This window comes from Suncus etruscus, chromosome 16 (assembly GCF_024139225.1).
Source record: "Suncus etruscus isolate mSunEtr1 chromosome 16, mSunEtr1.pri.cur, whole genome shotgun sequence".
NCBI classification, from domain to species: domain Eukaryota; kingdom Metazoa; phylum Chordata; class Mammalia; order Eulipotyphla; family Soricidae; genus Suncus; species Suncus etruscus.
The window spans coordinates 46,295,734-46,318,286 of NC_064863.1; positions in this window are offsets into that span (position 1 = coordinate 46,295,734).

The following is a 22,553-nucleotide window of genomic DNA, read 5'->3' on the forward strand; positions in this document are numbered from 1 at the left end:
TTAGGGGACCATATGGGACGCTGGGGAATGAGCCATGTTCTATCCTAAGTCAGAGCATGAAAGGCAAACGCCCAACCGCTTGTGGCCACTTCTCTGGCCCCTGAAATGTCCATTTTAAATGATTCACATAACAGATAAATCCCATGTCCTCTAGAAAGATTACATAAAAGGAACAGAGCCCAAGACTGGTTCAGGAATGAAGTTCTTATCACATAGAAGGAAACACCAGGCGTGAGGAATGTTTCCTACTCTGTAAAATATAGATACCCCAAGACAATTCATGACTTTTCTGTGATGGTAATGGAAGATGGTGGCAGGGTCAGAGCTGAAACTCATACGCTGTTTTACTTATCTGTGATTTAAAATAAAACACAAAACAACAAATCAAAAACAGACTGAGAGGCTTGCTGATTTATTAGAGTTGCACCTGAACAATGTTGAGGGTTGGTTGGGCTGTTTACAGACTAAATGTAAAAGAATTGATAATGCCTGTGGGCCTAGTTTTATTTTCCCAGATTACAGAAAATGGCAGCATGACAGAGATAATGAAGAAACAGTAGCGAAGATGGGATTTGAAAAGTACTCATCGAGAAGAGGGAAGGCTTGCTTCTCTAGAGCTCTAGAAGACAAAAAGCAAGATTTGTGGAAGAAAATCATAGGGGATATATTGGTGGTTGTGGGAGGAGGTAGGTGGTAAGTGGATAAGCTTGTACCATGTGGGATACCCATTTTTGGCAACCTCTTCCATTTGGTCACAAGCTGATGCAGCAGTATAAACTTGAGAGTTGAAGTATCTGAGAAAACTATGAAGTGTTGGGTGTTTACACTACAGACTAAGATCAAGATGAAAAGATTGAAGGACCAGAGAGATAACATAGCTGAAAGGTTATGTGACTAACCTGAGTTAGATCCCTGGTATTCCAGATGGCCTCCTAAGCACCTCCAGGAGTATTTTCTGAGTGCAGAGTCAGATGTAACCCCTGAGCATCATGGGGTGTGCACCCAAAACAAAAATAAACAAACAAAATAGAGGGAAAGATTGGGAGATCCCATAGATAACTAATAGCTAATGGCAACCAAGAAATCCTGCAGTGTTGCCATGGAAACAGAAGATTGCAATAAAGGCTATTACGTTTTTAGAAGTAAATACCTTTTGAGTTTGGGTTTGAGAAAGGGTTTAGCATAAAATATTTTTTATAACTAAGTGATCTATTCAAAAGTTTAGATATCTTTTTATTTATTTACTTTTGATAGTACCATGTACATTTTTAATTCTTACTAGAGAACTAGAAATGTAAACATTTTTATTTAGAAAGGCTTTATTTGGGAGAGAGACAGGAAATAGAATAAGAAGTGCATCTACCTTGGAAACCTTTTGCAGATTTAGTGTTGAAAATATATAATTATCTCTCAAGTAAATATGTATCAGTAATTTTAAATGAAATATTAATGAAATATCAAAGTAAATTCTTCCTTCATTTAATTAATATGCCTGAAAAGGAAAATTAAATGGAGATTTTATAATTACTTTATTTAAGTACCATGTTAATCATAAAATTATTCATGGTTGAGTTTGTCATAGAATGTACACCACCCTTCACCAGTGCACTTTTTCTACCACCAATGACCCCATTAAGTGTAGATTCAAATGCATTTTGGGAACATAAAGATTGGGCTGATGACTAACAAATATAAAGTATGTAGTAATTGAAACTTGCTGTGCACAGCAGTGTGGTCATGTGGAGCCTTGTGTTCTCAATTATATTTAAAAGTAATTATGAAAACAAGCATGCTTTCACTTAAATTTTCCAATTATAGTTATCCTTTATATATAAAGGATTCAGAGCATCACTACCTTACTGAGCAAAGACTTATTTTCAATCTAGCTTTTAGTGTTTAAAAATAACTACAGTAACTCTATCATTTGGTGATAGACGGGTGTTGTTTGGGCCATAGCCAGAGATGGTTAAGGGCTACTCCTGGTTCTGTGCTCAGGAGTGAACCCTTGCAGTATTTGAGGATTGCCAGATGACACACACAGACCTAATTGTGAATGCATATTTGTTTATCGCAAACCTTTGCAAAAATCACTGGATGGGTGCTGAGGAGAATTGGATTCAGGGATGCATGTTTTGCATGTTTGGGAGTCCTGATCAATCCTTGGCATCCTGTGGCCTCTCTGAGTAACTCTGCAGTGGCCTTGGAAATCCCTGGTCCCAGAGGTCCTGAGCAGCAGCATGCTGTTAGGAACTACTACACCAAACAGCATGGTGAGGATAGTTATTTTTCATCCTGGAAGACTCAGTCTCCTGCATACGATTGGGAGCCATAACCACCACCACCACCCCCAAATCCTCTAAAACCCTACTGAATGTTTTCCCAGTGTTCTTATGATAAAGTAAAAAATCCATAGTAGAGGGGCTGGAGAGATAGCATGGAGGTAGGGTGTTTGTCTTGCATGCAGAAGGATGAATCCCGGCATCCCATATGGTCCCCCGAGTCTGCCAGGAGTAAGTACAGCCGGGTGTGACCCCCCCCAAAAAAAAACAAAACAAAACATCCATAGTAGAATTTACAAGATCCTCTGTAGACTGTGCTCGCATTGATGCATTGCCTGAGCTTATCCAATCTTACTGGATGCCTGAGCTTACCCAATCTTACTGAATCCACATACCTGCCTGCAGTGCACATCAGGCTCCTTTTTATTTCTGCTCTGGAACACACAGGCTCTGATTGAAATCAACTCTGAGTTACCTTTCTCATCCTAAATTTTCCATCTTCACAGGCTCCTCTCTCCTGGAGAAGGTGTCTGCCACTCGCCCCCGCTGATCCCGCTTCTAGCACTAGTCCCAGTTATAATTTCATTTTTTTCTCTCTGATCTTTTTTATTTGTGTGTTTAAGTTATGACAAATTCATGCCCATGGTTTCAAATGGTTAATGTGAAATGGCTTAACTCCCCTGTGATTCCATGAGAACAGAACATTTTTACATACAATATTTTACCGGTAAACCAGAATTGAAAAGGAGACAGGATTGAAGGAGCATATAAAGAGAGAAATTCTGGAACTATAATGTTCAAAGTCAATTGTGTGAGGACCATCTTTCAGAAAAAGGGTTGAAAATATTCCTGCTTTGATGGAAAAACTGAACCAAACAAAGCTTCCCAACAAGGGTAGGAGAGATGATAGCACAGGGGTGAAGGCTCTTGCCTTGTATATGGCCAACTCCATTCTTAACCCAATTCAATTCTTGGTATGCCATGTGGTCCCCTGAAAAATGTCACAAGAGATCCCTAAACACAGGGCCAGAAGTAAACCATGGCATCACTGCATGAAAACTCTTTCCACTCAACTCACAAATACAAAGTCACACAGTAAGTATTTGGCAAACACACATCATTTTCCAGGGCAAAGGAAGGGATGTGGTACAAAATCACTTCCCACACTGATGTATCAGGCAGCTTTCAATTAGAAGAGCTAGTAATTCAATGGATGGGATCTAATCAGTACCAGAAGGCAGAGAAGACAAGAAGAAAAGAAAATAATTTCTTATACTAGACGAGGTTTCCACCCCAAACTTCAGTCCTATCTTTTTTGATTAAATGTGTATTATTGCTTTTGTGTTTGTTGATGTTGGGGCACATCCAGCAATGCTCAAGGGTTACTTCTGGCTTTGAACCCAGTAGTCATTTCAGGCAATGCTCAGGTATGACAGGGATCGAACCTGAGTTGAACAAGTGGAAGGCAAGAACCCTACCCACTATGTTATAACCCTGACCCCAGTGTTATTGCTTTTCAATACTGGAAATCCTCATGTTTGGTGAGGCAGAGCTATAATCCCTATATATAAGAGGAAAAGTTAAGATATGGTCTTGTAGAATGCAACAATGAGAAATAAGTAACAAGTAATTATAATTGGCCAGGAATCAGGGCCCCACTCTCAACAATATTTGTTTTAGCCTGACTATGTTGACTATGTTTCAATTCTCAGGCTTGTCATGGGGTGCAGTTGGGCTGTCCAGACCACACCTTGCTGAGCTCAGTGGAACAGGTGATAGAAGTGCTAGAGATAGAACTCAGTGATGCTGCATGCCAGGCATGTAACCTGATCCTTTTAGGCTATCTCCCTGATCACCGGAGAAATGTCTCTTAGTAAACCACATTGTGCACAATGAATGTCCAACTGAGGTTGTCTTTGCTGAATCCTTCCAAAGAGTTTGAACTTGTAAAGACAAAGATGAGAAAAATTTGTGTGATCTCCGAAGGCTGAGGCAAAGATATAAGATGTATGAAACGGTATGGGGAGTAGATCATGTGACCACAAGATTATCTGACCCTCACTATAGTCCTCCAACATGGCCAACAAGGATCTTTTTCTCTTATATTCACACCTCTGTAAGGTGACTTTCCAATCTACCAGGGTTGGTCTGTGTGAGCAATAGCCAACAATAGAAGCGGTGGCAGACCAACCTTTCAAACCAAGCCTTTTGTGTAAAGGCCTAAGGAGGAGTCCACCTGGGAAGCTGAAATGTCTTTTCAACAGCTACAAGCAAGTTAAAGAGGATCCTCCAGGTGCCTCCACACTTAACAGGACCACAGCTATAACTGACACATGGACTAGAAACTTGTGAGAACCACCCCACAAGACTGTTCTTTGATTCCTGATCCACAGAAACTGTGAAGCCAACAATGTTATTTTAAATTGTCATATTCGTGGTAAGTTGTTACACAATAGCCCTGTTACACAACAAGACCCAATTGAGGACTCTTGAAGGAATGGAGTTGTCTATGCCTCAGAAATCTTACAGTGGAGACTGAGGGGACAGAGGCATTTGTCCACAAAATTCCAGTGGTAGAGTACTGCTGTCAACACGACCCAGATAATTAAGTTGTATCTGTGATGAGTCATGAGGAAGTCACCATTTGGTGCAGAGTTAAACTGACATGTCATATTTTCCCTCTGGAAAAATATACCTGAAGTCCATAGAGAGATTCACATAGGATTCTAAAGCCATGAGTAGCAAGAAACGGGCAAAGAAAATTTGTCTGTTCACAGTGAGAAAAACAGAAAGCATTCTTCTCTTGATGAGAGTTGTACTAGGACAGCTTGGCAAGGAAGAAACAGGCATTTTTGGAAAAGTGACAATTGTACTTTTCTTCATAAAGAATGAATACTATTTCCTGGTGAATCTGGAGTGAATTTGGGGAAGTGTTCTAGCCAAATGGAACTCTTTAATTGAATTCACACTTGAGCTGATCTTAGTAAGGATGAATATTATTTCCTAGTGAATCTGAAATAGATTTGGAGAATGTATTCTAGCCAGAGGGAATCCCATAAATGAATTCTCAGAGTATGAGATGAGTATGAGATGAGATAGCCAGCAAACTGTGACATGACATTTGATAGGGCTAAAATTCAAGGTAAGAGAAAAATGTAATTAATGAGAGATAAGCCTTGTCTTTCTGAGAAAACAATTTTATCCTGTGGACATAGCACTGAAAATCTTAAACTGCTATGAAATTATCCAATTGGCATGTGAGATGAGCTGTAGAGTGGAGAATTAGTATAAAAATAAATTAAGAAAACATGGAATACACATTGTATTTAGCAGGTCATATATTTGCTTGTATCTTTAGTTTGATATAAAACATGCTTTGTTATATTATAGCCTACATGAAAGAACTTTATACATTTCTATGCATTTACTTAAATAAATAACTTAAATAAATTACTTAAATAACAAAAATATTTAATCAGAAATGATTTATAATAAAAAATAGAAAACTGACATTAATTTTGCTTGTCCCAGAACTCTTATTTCAACAAGACATGTTGCTTGTGAAGGTTTCTAAAAAGAGCAGCTTAAAATATTAATAATTTTTTAAACTATCAAGTTTTATCAAGTTGTTGATGAGGATGTGGAGAAATGGTAAACCGCACACATTATTATAGAGGATGGGGTCCCTATTAGAAAAAAACAGTATGGTGGTTCTTCAGAATTACCATATAATTAAAAATAGTACTACCATTTAATCCAGCTTACACAGAAAACGTGCAAGCAATGAATAATTCCTGCTGGACTTTAGAAAGGTTAATGATTTTTAGGTCTATAATCCAGTACTCAGGGCTTATTATCAATATTGTCCTATACCCTTGATTGTTTGAGAATAGCAGGAGGGGGAAATCTGGGGGAATGAGAAGGTGGTCCAGAGTAATGCAAGAGCATAGGTAGAGGGTCTATGGCATATTGGTGGTGGTATAGGGAGATGATAATATAACAGTCTGCACCAAAACAGTAACTGTCAATTGACAAACAGTGGGGAAAGTGATAGTGGAAGAAGATCAGACCAGCAGTCCTAATACTATAAACTTACATTACAACCACAGTATCTAAGCTACAATGGATACATAAACTACCTCTTCTTTTATTTTTAATATTATATTTATTTAAAAACTTTGATTACAAACATGATTGTAGTTGGGTTTCAGTCATAAAAAGAACACCCTCCCCCCCCATATTCCCATCACCAATGTCCCCAATCCCCTCCCCTTGCCTGTACCTTTAAAACTAATTGTTGTAGGGAGGAATAATAGGTCAGCAGTAAAGAAAAACATGGTCTGCATGCATCAAACCCAGGTTCAAACTCAGGCACCATACCACACTCCTTACACACCCCACCGCTGCTAACTGCCCGGTATAGCTCTAGATGCCCTCAAGTACTACAAGGTATGGCCCTTAAAGCCCTGAGCCCGAGAAGTAGACATGGTTGTCCCTAGCACTATAGAGTGCAAGAAACTCTACATTTTTAGGCTCTTTCATTTAAACTATAGTTGGCCAAGGATAACAAGGAATGGCTCAGACACTACTTGAAAGGTTCAACAAAACAAAACAATGCATCCTTATTTTGCTTAAGCCTACCAGAAAGTGTTGTCTTTCCAGACCCTTTCTTACTCACTAAACTTCAGTACACATTATATTTGATCAGATGAGGTCATATCATTACCCTTCCATAGTGCCACCTACCATTGATGTAAGACAACAGTGCACTTACTTGCATAGGGCTGTCTTCCCAAAATGTGGTAGTAAAACTGTAAATTCCTCTAGGCTAGACAATGTCATCATTACCTCAAAAAAATTCTTGGACCAGAGCAATAATACAGCAGGTAAGGTGTTTGCTTTGCATGGCTGATTTAATTTGGGTCCTTGGCATCCCAAAGAGTTCCCAGAGCACACTAGGATTATTCCTTGAGTTCAGAGTTAGGAGTAAGCCCAGAGCACCAGTGGGTGTGGCCCCCAAACAAAAATATTTCTTGCCTATTTTAGCTTGACACTTAAAAAAAATCTATACTTTGTAGGGCCGGAGTGATGGCACAGCTGTAGGGTGATTGCCTTGCAGGCAGCTGACCCAGGACAGACCGTGGTTCGATCCCCTGGTATCCCATATGGTCCCCCAAGCCAGGAGCAATTTCTGAGCTCAGAGTCAGGAGTTACCCCTAAATGTCACTGGGTGTGTCCCCCAAAAGCAAAACACACAAGAAAAATCTATACTTTGGGTATGGAGTACTATTCTTTCTTTATGGTTCTTTTTCAACCCATGAACTTCAAAACATATCTTAAATCTTAAAGATATATTTTTCTTAGACAATTTGGCATAACTTTGGACATAGGGCATAGTTATATGCAATTGACATGGTTACAAATGTTAGCTAGAGGTAGGGGTTGAAACACTAATGTACTTAGCATTTTTCTTTGAGCCAGAAAATGGTCTTGGTATTTTGTATAAACAATTTTATTTAGTTAAATGGAGTCTTGTGTCACATTCAATTAAACGTTAAGATTAAGTTAAATGTAAGTCACATGTAAGCATTATACATTTAGGACATGTAAATAAGATAATTATTTCTTTATCATTTGAAATTCAGTTAAACTAAGTTAGCTATTCAAAATTTCATTTTTTTCAGAATCCCAAGCTTCTATATCAATCTCCCCCTTATGATAAAATGAAACTTAAAATATCTAATACAATTGTTAAAAGTAAGGAATAGGCCTCAAATAGAGTTCTTTATACTAATTCCGGTGTGGTAGTAGTCACAGTGGGTATGTTCCTTTGCAGTTTCCAGGTCCTTCAATGTTTTCAAGAATAAAAATATTGAGTAAACTATATGCTCAGACTCAGATATAGAAAGAAATGAGTTTATTGGAAAGTCAAAGAGAAAGTAACTCCCTAGCTGGGGCCAGCGAGGTGGAGCTAGAGGTAAGGTGTCTGTCTGTCTGTCTTGCAAGCGCTAGCCAAGGAAGGACCACAGTTCGATCCCCTGGCGTCCCATATGGTCCCCTCAAGCCAGGGGCAATTTCTGAGCGCTTAGCCAGGAGTAACCTCTGAGCATCAAATGGGTGTGGCCCGAAAAACCAAAAAAAAAGTAACTTCCTAGCTGGGGAGAAATTTAGTATAGGACTAAGTTAAGAATGGTCTTGTAGGTTTTTATAAGAAAACTGGGTCTTTTGTTACTTATCAAACAAAGTATCAGAGAATTCCCTTTAGTTTCCCAGAGATGTCTTGTTAATTTAGAATCCATGTGTGTTGTTAATGTTAACATATTTTGTACTCAATTAGGCTGGTATTTTTTTTAAACACCTTTTAGGTTATGTATTTCACCATATGCCAAGGTATTGCCTGTGATATCCTAGTTCTGTAAACCCAAGATCTGGGACAAAATTTATGAACTTTCTCAGTCTCAGTAAGATCCCAGAAATTGGAAATGTTTAAAATATAGAATGGGGACAGTTTGCAGATGCTTGTAGCAACTGGCAAGGGAAACAGACTTCCTCTGTCAATCCCTACCAAGATTATCCTACCAGCAGGTTTAGCCTCCTCCCCAAAGTGAAATTTCACAGCAATCTATCTGTAATTTCCTTGCTGCTAGCATGAGTTAATATTCATGTTAACGTTGCAGGTGACTTAAATTAAGCAGGGGAATAATGTCAATAGACCTTGAGGAAAGAATGCTACCATCTTCCAGCTTGACCTATCTTGGTCACCAGAAAAAAATGCCATGTTAGATTAAAAACTGGTAAAGTCTGTCACAAGCACTTACACAGTATGGAAGCAAGTGTCCCACCACTCCCACAAAGTCATCGTCAAGCTGTGCTTGAAGTCCACTTGACCTAATTGGCACAGAAGCTGATTCTCACAACTGATTCCTGAGTTCCAGGAGAGTCACAGACTCAGCTGGAGCTAGGAATTGCTCTTTGTAGGAAAAGCACAGTCAATCCTCAACTTGGTACCAGTTTTTTGGGACTGCTGCCTTCCCTAGAAAAAAACTTTCAAGTAGAGATGAACAGTAAAGTAAAGAAGTTTTATTTAGAGAAATATGATGGGTAATGAGAAGGGAGAGAGAAGGAAGAAGGAGGAGGAGGCAAATAAGTTGAGCAACCAGGTGACAGGCTGAGCTTTATCAAGCAGGTTGGAAGGCTATGGCTGATGTTCTCAAAACAACTATCTTATCTTCACAGTCACAAGAAGGGGTGTCTAGAGGGAAAGAATAGAGAGAAAGGGTGAGATGCAGACTGGTGAGCTCCAGAACAAGCAATAAACACTTTCATGGGTTAGTCATCTGAGGCACACCTCCTGTTATGGACAAATATGAGCAAAGTAAAGACAATCTGAAGAATATGTCTTTAGGTTTTTGGGAGAGAAAGACTAGGACAAGTATCCTCATCTAGGAGTTTGCTGCCTCTTATTTCTTTGGACCAGTTTCACACTTGATAACATTGTTAAGCATGGTCTCCAATAATGCAGTTATAGTCATGTTATAGAAAGATGCTTGTAAAGTTATTATTGTCCTAAAATTTGTATTTTATGCATTTGCATTTAAACCAAAGATAATCTCCTCCAAAACAATGATTTCATGGTTTTCCATGGCATCTTCTCTTAGTATTCAAAAGGCAATTTTCTTCATATTAGATTTACAATATCAAAACGGGCAACTCCTGCTAAAAATAAAATTAATCTAAGTAAATTTGAGCAAGTAATTGGCTTTATTAAATGATTCATAGATTGGGCAGCATTCCATCTAACAAGTAGAAAGGAGCTCCAAGGTTTGTACCAAATGGATAATAAACAGGATCAGAGATAAGAAAGTGGATTATTTTAAGTAAGACTGTCTTTCCTGGGGGAACAGGAGGTAATTGTCAGACATATTACCTTGCAAAGGATGACTGGGAAATTCCAGACCAACTAGTTCCAATAACATTCCTTGGAGGGGTTGGAACTATAATTAAGTACTAAATTTTGGTTTGATGACTTGGACATTAGCACAATTAGCACAAATTATTCCATTTGGGGTCAGTTGTCTCTTTTATTAACACTGGATTTCAGAACTACCTGTTAGATCAGAGGAAATAGTGGGAACATTGTCTTATTTTTCTTTTAAAATAATTCCTGGAGAACTGTACATATAAATTTTTTGGTCCATACCCAGCCAAGCTCAGGGCTTATTCCTGGCACTGTTAAGACATCACTTTCATAGTGGTGGTTGAAGCACCATATGTAGTCCCAAGAATTGAACTAAGGTCAGATAAATACAAAGTAAGTGCTGAATCTACGTACTATCTTTCTGGCCCAAAGATAATATTTTTATATGAGATGTGGAATGTCTAAGAATTACTTAACATTGACAACAGCTTTAGTCTGAGTATAAGTTAGTAAGTGAAATAAAAAGCATGGCACTTATCATTACTGAAATACCAAAAGAAGTTCAGTATTGGAGAGATAGATCAGTGAGCTGTGTGAATGTCTTGCACACAGAAGGTCTGAATTCAATCCTCAGAACTGCATGGTCCCAAAAGCAGCACAGGGAGTTATCCCAAGCACAAAGTGTGGATTAGACTCCATGCACTGCTGAGTATGGCACAAAACCCCCAAATAAAAAAGAGACAATTTCAGAGGACTAGAGATGTATGGTTAAGTGGTAGAGTAACCTCAGAAGTACTGAGTAATCTTGCAAATATAAGGCTATGAATTTGACCTTGACTAGTACAATTTCAGCAGCATTGCTATTTGTGATCCCTGGTGCCACAAAATTTGCACAATCTCTAGTGTACTTCAACCAAGTGTGCAAGCACTACAAGTACGGGTCATTGTAGACAAAAAACAAAAACAAACAAAAAATGGGAAGGGAATGGGGAGAAAACAGAAAAGAAAAGGCAATTTTACAATGACGCAATGGTAGGGTGTTTGCCTTGCATGCCGCTGATCTAGGATGAACTGTGGTTAGATCCCCTGGTATCCTATATGGTCCCCCAAGCCAGGAGCTATTTCTAAGTGCATAGCCAGGAGTAACCCCTGAGCGTCACCGGGTGTGGCCAAAAATAAAAAAATAAAATAAATAAAAGAGATACAAACTTGGGCTTTGCTTGCATGTTGCCGACCCAGGATGGACTCAGGTTTAATCCCTGGACTCCCATATGGTCCCCCAAGCCTGCCAGGAGTGATTTCTAAGTTCAGAGCCAGGAGTAATCCCTGAATGCTGCCAGGGGTGGCCCAAAAACTAAAAATAATAAATAAATAAATAAAGACACAAACTTCTTCCTCCTTCCTCCTCCTCTTCCCTTCCACCCCTCACATGCCCTTCTCCACTTTTGATTTTGTTTTTGAGGCCACACCCGGCAGTGTTCAGGGGTTCCTCCTTGCTCTGCACTCAGGAATTACTCCTGGCAGGCTCTGGAGACTCTATGGGATGTCAGGGAATCAAACTGAGGTCGGCTACACAGAAGGCAAATGCCCTCCCACTGTGCTATCCTCTAGCTCCTTCTGTCTCTCCCCCTTCTCTCTCTCTCTCTCTCTCTCTCTCTCTCTCTCCCTTCCTCTCTCTCCCTTCCTCTCTCTCTCCCTTCCTCTCTCTCTCCCTTCCTCTCTCTCTCCCTTCCTCTCTCTCTCCCTTCCTCTCTCTCTCCCTTCCTCTCTCTCTCCCTTCCTCTCTCTCTCCCTTCCTCTCTCTCTCTCCCTTCCTCTCTCTCTCCCTTCCTCTCTCTCTCCCTTCCTCTCTTTCTCCCTTCCTCTCTCTCTCCCTTCCTCTCTCTCCCTTCCTCTCTCTCTTCCTCCCCCCCCTCTCTCTATCTCTCTCTCTATCTCTCCTTTCTCCCCTCTCCTCTCCCTCCTTTTGGGGCCTCACCTGATGGTGCTCAGGGTTGACTTTGGGCATTAAAAAAGAGAAAGAAAAAAAAAAAGACACAAACTTAAAGTACCTTAAAGTACCTCCCCTTGTTACATCTCATAGAAAAACCTCAAAAAATGAATTCTTTTTTCTTTTTTTAAAGAAAACCGTTTGCTACATGACTCTCAAAAATTTTTTGTGTTGAATTCAGGTCTCATATTGTGAAACATGTTCTCTATCACTGAGTTACATCTCCAGACATGACTCAATATTTTCAATGATAAGATTTAATGAGTGATGAGAATATTACTGCATATTAATTTGTCTTCTGCAATACTCTCAAAAATCTCATATTTTAAATATTAGCTTAACTATATACTATCATCTATCATCTAGATCTCTGCCTTCATATTCATATGTCACCAGTTTATCTAAAGATAAATTCCTTTTCCTGTACCATAATGCTACATCTTTGTGGAACATTACATCATTTTATAGTTCTAGTCCTGGATAAATTATTCAGCACTGTGCGTGTTTGTCAATTCAACCAATTAAGATGTTTAAATCACAATTTTATCTCCTTTAGGAAATTGCCTATATTTTTATTTAATTTTACATGTTATTTAATTATGTGGGTTTAATGACAGCTAATAAATGATAGAGTAATTAGTTCAAGAAATTACTTAATACTTTTTAATCTAATAGTTTTAAATGCTTGTAATTTTCTTTAGTTCCATCAAGTAAGGCACATCACATGTAATTAAACTTGAGTTATCTTACTTTGCTTTAAGTATGAGTGCTAAGAAACATCTCTAGTGTATCCAGGACATGTGTCAGAACAGTGATCAAAATAATTTTTAAAAAGCAGGGAAATGCCTTGGGCAAAAGATAGAAATTAACCTCATAGAATTGGTGCTTGATAACTAGGTGATGAATCAGAAGAAGAAAGAAAGCAAGTAGCTAATTCTGCTAGAAAGACAGATAATCAAGTAGAATCAAGAAGAGATCAACAAGCCAAGCAAGTAGAAGCAAAGATAAACAACAAAAGGGACTGCATTAAACTTAGAAGCTTTTGTACTTCAAGGAAATAGTCCAAGGAAATAGTGACTAGGATTCAAAATCTACCCATGGAATGGAAGAAACTTTGCACCCAATACCCATCAGATAAGGGGTTAACATCTAAGACATACAAGGCACTGATTAAACTTTACAAGATGAAAACATCTAACCCTATCAAAAAATGGAAAGAAGAAAAGAACAGACACTTCCTCAAAGAAGAAATATAGATGACCAAAAGGCATATGAAAATGTGCTCATCATTACTAATCATCAGGGAGATGAAAATCAAAACAACAATGAGATATCGTTTCACACCAGAGAGGCTAGCACACATCACACACACACACACACACACACACACACACACACACAAACACACACACGAACAACCAGTGCTGGCATGACCGTGAGGAGTCATTCACTGCTGGTGGGAATGTAGACTGGGCCAGCCTGTTTGGAAAGCAGTATGGTCATTACTCACCCCAACAATACAATTCTTAGGGATATATCCCAGGAATGCAAAAAACACAACATAAAAATGCCTTCTGCAGTCCTGTGTTTAGTGCAGCACTATTTATAATAGCTTTGCTATTTACGATAGACACTGGAAACAACTCAGGTGCCCAACAACTGACGAGTGGCTAAAGAGACAGTGGTACATCTACATAATGGAATACTATGCAGCTGTTAGGAAAAATGAAGTCATGAAATTTGCTGATATAGTGATATAGTGATATAGCTGATATAGTGATATAGTGATATAGATGATAGTGGCATAGCTCCTGATATCATAAAATTGTACATCTAGCTCTTTTAGAGCCAAATTTAATAATTCTCTATGATAAAGTTACTGCCTTTATTATACAACAGGGAACAAAGACTGAGGAAATGAACTGATCTTGGAGCTACCTGGGAGTAAAACTAGGATAATTTATACTCATGATATCATGATATTAAATTTGTGACTTAGTTGAAATTTGAGAATAGAATAACAAAATACCTTATATATTTTAAAGAAGTGAATATTGTGAGAGAAATTCTAATATCAGTTATTATCTAGGGAAATAGATATTATAATAAAATATAATTTACAAGACCAAATAGAATGAAAACTATATACCAATTGCTTTATCTTGTTTTTGCTTTATAAATATATAAATAAAAATTAGTGTAAATATTGCTAAAACCTTCTAAATATTCCTAATACAGGTGGTTTGATTTAAAAATGGTCAGTAGGAGATAAAACAATAGTATAAGGTGGTTGTCTTGTACAACACCAACCAGGTTTGATCTTTGGTATCCCTATGGTCCCCCAAACCCATCAGGATTTGGGTGTGGCCCAGGAAAAACAGAAAAACAAAAACAAAAACAAAAACAAAAAATGTCCTGCAGGAGCTTGAGAGAGAACTCAATGTACTAAGCAATTGCATTATATGCAGGAAAGCTAGGTTTAACTCCTACCACCAGATGGTCTTCTTTACCCCTGTTATCCTGAACAGAGAGCTTGATGTAGTTCCTGAGTACAGCCAAGTGTGATCCCAAAACAATGAAAACAAAATAAAATATCCTGAAAAGTGCTCTCCTTTATAATTATTTTGGTTAAAAAGAAATATGGAGGGACCAGAGTGTTAGCACAGTGGTAGGGCATTTGCCATTCACACAGCTGACCCAGGACAGACCTGGGTTTAATCCCCAGTGTCTCATATCGTCCCCAAGCCAGGCACACTTTATGAGCACATAGCCAGGAGCAATCTCCCGAGAGTCACCGGGTGTGGCCCAAAAACAAACAAATAAACAAAATATGGAAACTGGACTGTAATTTTGAGAAACTGATAGATTTTTACATTTCCATGGTATTCTACATTTTCAGGTATTTGCAGAATCGTAACAGTTTGTCTTAGAGATCTAAATGACAGTATTGATGCTATTAGTTTCTCTTATAACATTTGCAAAATGATGATCATTTCCTTATTTTATTTACTGCCACTTAGCCAATGTAGGAAAGTCATATAAATGAGATTTCTTTTACATAGGCAGATGTATCTGGGTGAAAAACTGCCAAGAACTAATTTTACTAGGTCTTATAAGCACAAACAAGCTTGGATGGAAATTCCCTGGAAAAATTAAGGGATACCCTGGCTCCCAAGCATAATTATATGAATGGGCCTTAGAATAATTATATGAATGGGCCTTGGCATGAAAGCCTTTAAATCTTGTAAAAAGAGTCACTTATGAGTAAGAACAACCTTACTCAAAAATACTAGCATAATTGCAAGTATTTAGTGGCTAGCTTCGAGTAATAAACAATAAGTGAAAGAATTAGTAAAAAAAAAAAAAAGATGGACAGGTAGGGGGTTAAATTAAGAGTAAACATCTAGTAATGGTGTAAGGTTCATTTCTGATTTTGGATTTTGGATTGAATTGGTTCATAAGCCACAACTCTGCACTATCTCAATACCAAAAGTGCAAGAATACCGGTCTAGCTTATAGAACATAGTAAGAATTGAAAGACTGCTTGTAACAGTTGCCTTCATTTTACAAACCTATATTTATTGTCCTTTCTTTACCATTTTCTCAACTACTTTACATTTTTTATGGGCTTCTTTTATGGAACAAGACAGAATGGATAAGAATACTATTTAATGGTAAATTACATACGAGGAAGAATAAAAGGAATAACATTCATAGTACCATGTGAGTATCACTGAGGACATGCAAACTAAGGTACTCTGGGGTTTGGGAGAAGGGAAATATTACATGAAAAGAGCATTCTCAAAAGTGAGGGCATATGGAAGAGGTGATATTGATGTGGTTCTGAGGAATAAATAGGAGTACAACTGGCAAAGAAGATTTTGAAAATGGAAAGAACCAAGTCTTCTAATTCACTTAGTATATTTCATTAAATACCTATTCTAAAATAGGTATTTGGGAAACAAAATATAAAAAGATAACCTATAACATGGAGATCTAAAGCATAATAATATACCTTTAATATAAACATAAAAAATAATGAACCAGAAAATTTGATATTTTCTTTTGCCATGAAAAGAATAAAGGAAGAGCTCTATTGAGAAAAGACAAATCTGGGCCCGGAGAGATAGCACAGTAGCGTTTGCCTTGCAAGCAGCCGATCCAGGACCAAAGGTGGTTGGTTTGAATCCCGGTGTCCCATATGGTCCCCCGTGCCTGCCAGGAGCTATTTCTGAGCAGACAGCCAGGAGTAATCCCTGAGTACTGCCGGGTGTGACCCAAAAACCAAAAAAACAAAACAAAACAAAACAAAAGACAAATTTGTAAGAATTAAAAATATGCCAAACTATTATTGGAATTCTTGAAGAGAAGCTATTTTTATTATTTATTTATTTCTGAATTTACCAAATTCTATAGCAAAATATCATAGAATGAATATGTTATTCAATGAATAGCTTCTCGAGAGAAATCAAAGTACTCTCACTGCCTATCCAACCTCCATGGAGCATTTTGTTTTGTTTTGTTTTGTTTTAGTCATCACTTGGTGTTATTAGAGCTTACTTCTGGCTCTGTGCTCAGATATCACTCCTGGCAAGGCTCAGGGCCCCCTATGTAATGATGGAGATTGAACTAAGTCAGCCTTGTGCAAGGCAAATAAATGCTTTACCTACTGTCATATTGCTCTATCTCCTGCTATAAGCATTTTGAGGACCTTCTGCTTGTCTCAGTGACTCCAATCCACTTGTCAAGATTCCTCTCAACAGAGGCACCACTTCTTTCCCAGGAAAGTGTAACTGCCACAGGTAGTCAGGCAGGAAGTGCTCACTGACCTAAATCTTTTATTTAATTCCAGAGGGCTGGAAGACTTCCCAGTCAGAGGTCAAGGGTCAGATAAATTTTCTGTCCCTCATGATCTCCTTGTTTCCCACAAGCACACTAGTTAGGTCTGGTACAGTTCTGCTCAATTGAACCTGGGCTTCCATATCTGAAAAGTGTGGTCCTCTTTCGTCAGGCTTCATCATGCTTAAGGATCCCTTCTTTGTGTGTTATTTGATCAAATCAAACAACACCCTTCTTCTCAAGCTTTGCACTCTTAGGTAAGAAAATTTAAATTCTGATGCCATACTAGGTTGAATTAAAGTACTCTTTTCCAAATATAGTTTAAATGGGGAAAGGGTTCATTGGAACCACTTGTTAGAAGCACAGAATTTCAAGACCTTCTGGAAGTTCTGATTAGGGAGGGAGACCAGTGGAAGATCAGACAATGGACTAGTTAATATTTTTACATGATCCTTACATTATCCCTTGAGCTTTTTGATTTTTAGGGAAATGAAAGTTTAGAATTTTCTGTGACTTCTTAGAATTGGTGGTTTGGACATTTTCTGGACAGAATTAGTACTAGACCCAATAAATAACCAGTAGTTTCAACCTCAGGCAGTCTCAATACCACTTTTCATTCTTCCATATTCCTGATTTGTTTTATAGCCAGGTCAGACTACAGAACTTCCATAATGTATGGTCCTGTGCTCTACAAAAAATCAGATCCACCTCTGAGTTTATTGCCTCTCTCAGTTACCTTGAACACTACTGCAGTTCATATCTAAATGGAATTTTTCATGGATATGGCAACTTTTATCTCTGGGCCTTTCTAAAAGGGTTTCAGCTCTTTACCCTTATTTTTTATTTTTGTGGTTGTTATTCATTAGGTTGTTGTTGTTGGTTGGTTAGGTTTTTGTTTGTTTATTTGTTTTTTGCTGGTCAACCTCTAATCATGATAATTATTGCATTTTTAAACAAAAATTAGGGGGTAATTTGGGTCACAAGCATTGAAACTCTTAAACCTGTACTCAAGGGTCACTTCTGGCAGGGTTTGAGGAACCATATGTGATGCCAGGAAGTGAATCAAGGTCAACTGTGTACAAGGTAAGTGCCTTAGCCACTTCTTCTGGTCCCTCAAAAGCCAAACTTCTAGGCATAGACCTATATTTCCTAATGATATTTTACGTATATTAATTTATATAAAAATTAATCTTCCAGGTGTAAAGGCAGAAGAGGATGCCTGCACCAGAGGTGAGGGTAAAGCACAGGGGAACCCCCTAGGGTAGGGCTCTGCCTCTGAGCAAGTGATCCCTTCACTGCCATTGCCCCGCCTTGGTCGCTAACAGGCAGAAGATGATACTGGCTGCCAGAGGTGTGGGTGGAAATCAGGGGATCCTAGGGAAGGATCCAACCTCTGCGTGCAAGCAACCCCCTTGCTGCCATCTCCCCTGCAGGGTGAGAGAGGTTTCTGACTGCCAAGCAGGGGATCCAAGGGTAGTGCTCCCCCCAATGTGCAAGCACCCCTTTTGCCGCCATCATGCCCCTTTAGACTTTGCAGGACAGAAGAGCTCTCCAGTGGCCACAGATCACTTTTTAGAATATCACACTGAATTTCTAGCACCCCAACCCATCCTATGCCAAGAACAATGGGGAAACTAAGGAAGACATCAGTAGTTGGAGGAATGGAGAGACATTCTAACAGATTTCTAAGTCCTCCAAAATAAACAAGCTTAATAGATGAGGACCTAAAATCAGCTTTTATTGTCTTAGCAATGGAATTCAAAGAATCACTAATCAAAGAAATTAAAAAAAAACCATAGATGAACAATTCATCCAATTCAAAGAAGTCTATCCGAAAATGAGAGAGTTCACACAAATGGAAAGAAGGGAATTAAAAAACATGTTAGCAAACCATAGTAGCAGAAATACACACATAGAGAGTTGCATAGATGAACTTAAAGTCAAAATGCAAGCCAGCAACAACAAAGACATAGAAGAAACAAGAGATAAAACTTTGGAAAAAATGTACGATACTTAATGAACAAAGACAAAAGAAATAATCCACAACTTAAAGGAATATCAGAAGGGGAGGAAAAAGGAAAGGGGAAAAAACAAGTAGTGAGGTAAATAATAGCAGAGAATTTTCCCACCCCCAGAAAGAGGCACCTATACAAATCCAAGAAGTGAAAAGAGTTCCAAACAAAAAAGACCCTAATAGATCAACACTAAGACATATAGTAATCCAAATGGCAAACAAACAAACAAACAAAAAGCAAAGATAGAGATGAATTCTTTAAAGCAATAAGAAAAAAACCCTAAAGTACAAACCATATCTCCCATTTGAAACAATGTAGGCAAAAAGACAGTGGAATGACATATTTAAACTACTGAATGAGAGAAACTTCCAACCTAGAGTCCACCTAGAGTCCACAAACAAAAAATAAAAGAATGGAAATCAATTAGCCAAGCCAATGGAAAACAGTATGGAGGGTGCTTAGTAAATTCAGAATTGAGCTGCCATATGACTCAGCAACCACACTCCTGGGTATCTATCCACAAGATAGCAAGTCATTCATCCCAAAGTATATATGCACTCTACTCTTTATCACAGCACTCAGCACAATAGCCAAAATTTGGAATCAACCTTGATATCCAACAAAAGATGAATGGAATAAGAAGATGTGGTACTTATACATAATGGAATACTACATAGCAGTTAGAAACAATACAATCATGGATTTTGCAGTAACATGGATGGAACTAGAAAATATTATGTTAAATGAAGTAAGCCAGAAGAAGAAAGATAAATACAGAATGATAGCTCTTATCTGAGGTATTTAGAATATATACCATATATACATACAATACTCCATAAAGAAACACAATGGTCTAAATCAGTGCCTCTGAAATAGTGGGTGCACCCCCCAGGGGAGGCGCGAGGCTCCATAAAGGGGGGCGCATTTGATCTTGGCAAATACTGTCATAACAAGCTAAGCCCCATGTTTATGTCTCTGTATGTCTCTGGAGCTGAGAGTTGCTGTTCTGCTTCAAACCCCGCTTTGAAAAGCTATGCATTGCAAAATGTGCTCATTGTAGCTACTAATCCAGACATCACCTCTGATTTAAAAATCAGCTCAAATTATTTTATATAATTTTGTTTTGCAGGGCAGATTTTTTAAAATAAAGATACTATTTATAGTTGTGGGGGGGTGCGCAAAAATGTTTTCTTCTTCCTGCGGGGGGCATGACAAAAAATAATTGAGAAGCACTGGTCTAAAAGATAGAAACTCTGAACACCATAGGTGTCAGGGTATAAGCAAGGGAGATGCAAATCAAAACAACTATGAGGTATCATCTCACACCACAGAGACTGGCTCTCATCACAAAGAATGAGAACAAGCAGTGCTGGTGGCGATGTGGAGAGAAAGGAACTCTTCTTCACTATTGATAAAAATGTCATCTAGTCCAGCCTTTATGAAAAACAATGGAGATTCCTCAAAAAACTGGAAACTCCCATATGATCCAGCTATACCACTTCTAGGAACACAGAAACACATGCAAAAATCCCTTCCTCACACCTATATTCATTGCAGCACTATTTACAATAGTCAGACTCTAGAAACAACCAAGATGCCCTTCAACAGATGAATGGCTAAAGAAACTGTGGTACATATACACAATGGAATATTATGCAGCCATCAGGGAGATGAAGTCATGAAATTTTTCCTATACATGGATATACATGGAATCTATTATGCTGAGTTAAATAAGTCAGTGGGAGAGATATAGACACAGAATAGTCTCACTCATCTATGGGTTTTAATAAATATTAAAGTCATTATTGTAATAAGGCCCAGAGATAATAGAGTTAAGGGTTGGAAAAACCTACTTACAATATGAAGCTCACCACAAAGAGTGGTGGTTGCTGTTAGGAAAATAACTACACTAATAACTAGCATGACTAAGTAAATGAATGAGAGAAGTAAAATGCCTGTCTGGATTACAGGCAGGGGTTGGGGAGGCCAGAGGGGGATATTGGCGGTGGGAATGTTGCACTGGTGAAGGGGGGTGTTCTGTTTATGACTGAAACCCAACTATAATCATGTTTGTAATTATGGTGCTTAAATAAAGATTTTATAAATAAAAAAAGAAACTCTCATCCACTGCTGGTGGGAATGCTGCCTGGTCCAACCTCTATAGTATGGAATTGAGCTGCCATATGACCCAGCAATCGCACTCCTGGGTATCTATCCCCAAGATAGCTAATCATTCATCCAAAAATAAGTATGCACACTATTTATTGCAGCACTCAGCACAAAGGCCAAGATTTGAAATCAACCTAGATGTCCAACAGCAGTTGAGTGAATCATGAAGATGTGGTACTTATATACAATGGAATACTACACAACAGTATGAAACAATTCAATCATGCAATTTGCAACAACATGGATGGAACTAGAAGTAAGCTAAAAGAGAAAGATAATTTGATCCTTGGTGCCACCCACATATGCCAAGAACAGTATCACTAGCTCTGCCATCTTAGATCCAGGATACTGCAACAGAGAGTGTGATCTCTAGTACACAACCAGGAGTGCATGAGCACCATAACTAAAGAAGGCAACCCCCAGAAGTGCAACTAAAAGACATGCAAGTGCCTCAGTCGGGAGTATGACTCTCCATCTCACAAATATGTATGAGCACCACAGTGATCCCTAGTGAACACTACAACCAGAAAGTGTGTGTGGACCAAAACTAAGAGTATGGCCTCTGGCAAACATGTTACAAGCATACTACCAAGAGTGCAAGGACCACAACTAATCATGTGTGATTTCAGGTCATTGCAACAACAAAGGGATGCAAAGTGGGGGTGGTATGTGGTGTTCTGACTCTTATTTCCCACTCCACACACTCTATGTACAGTAATTGCATTTCTTATTATGTTTTTTTTTTTTTCGTAAATCCATTATTCCAAGGCTTTGGATAAATAGAGTGGTCAAAACTATAAAGGAACTTTTTTTGGGTAAGCTATTTCTAAGCATCTCCAAAGTTTGTTTATATAACTAAACAACATAGACTGTCTCTTGAATATCCAAAAGAAATATTTTGTATCTGCATTTTTTTTTTTTTTGGTTTTTGGGCCACACCCGGTAACGCTCAGGGGTTACTCCTGGCTATGTGCTCAGAAGTTGCTCCTGGCTCGGGGGACCATATGGGACACCGGGGGATCGAACCGCGGTCCGTCCAAGGCTAGCGCAGGCAAGGCAGGCACCTTACCTTTAGCGCCACTGCCCGGCCCCTTGTATCTGCATTTTTAAAGGTGGAATTATAGTCAACTGAGAATTACTTGTCTGAGATTTGGTGTCAGAATAATTTAAATGCAACCTCCTGTGGGAGACCCCCCGACCCTCGGGGGTGTGGAAATGAAGGTTGCTAGTTATTAGTGGGTTCACTCGAGCAGAACCGACCTGTAAAGAAGAACTAGAGAAATTAGTAAGAAGGGCCCTCAAGACAACGCATGCTGTTCAAAAAGAGATTTATTGTCGGGGGG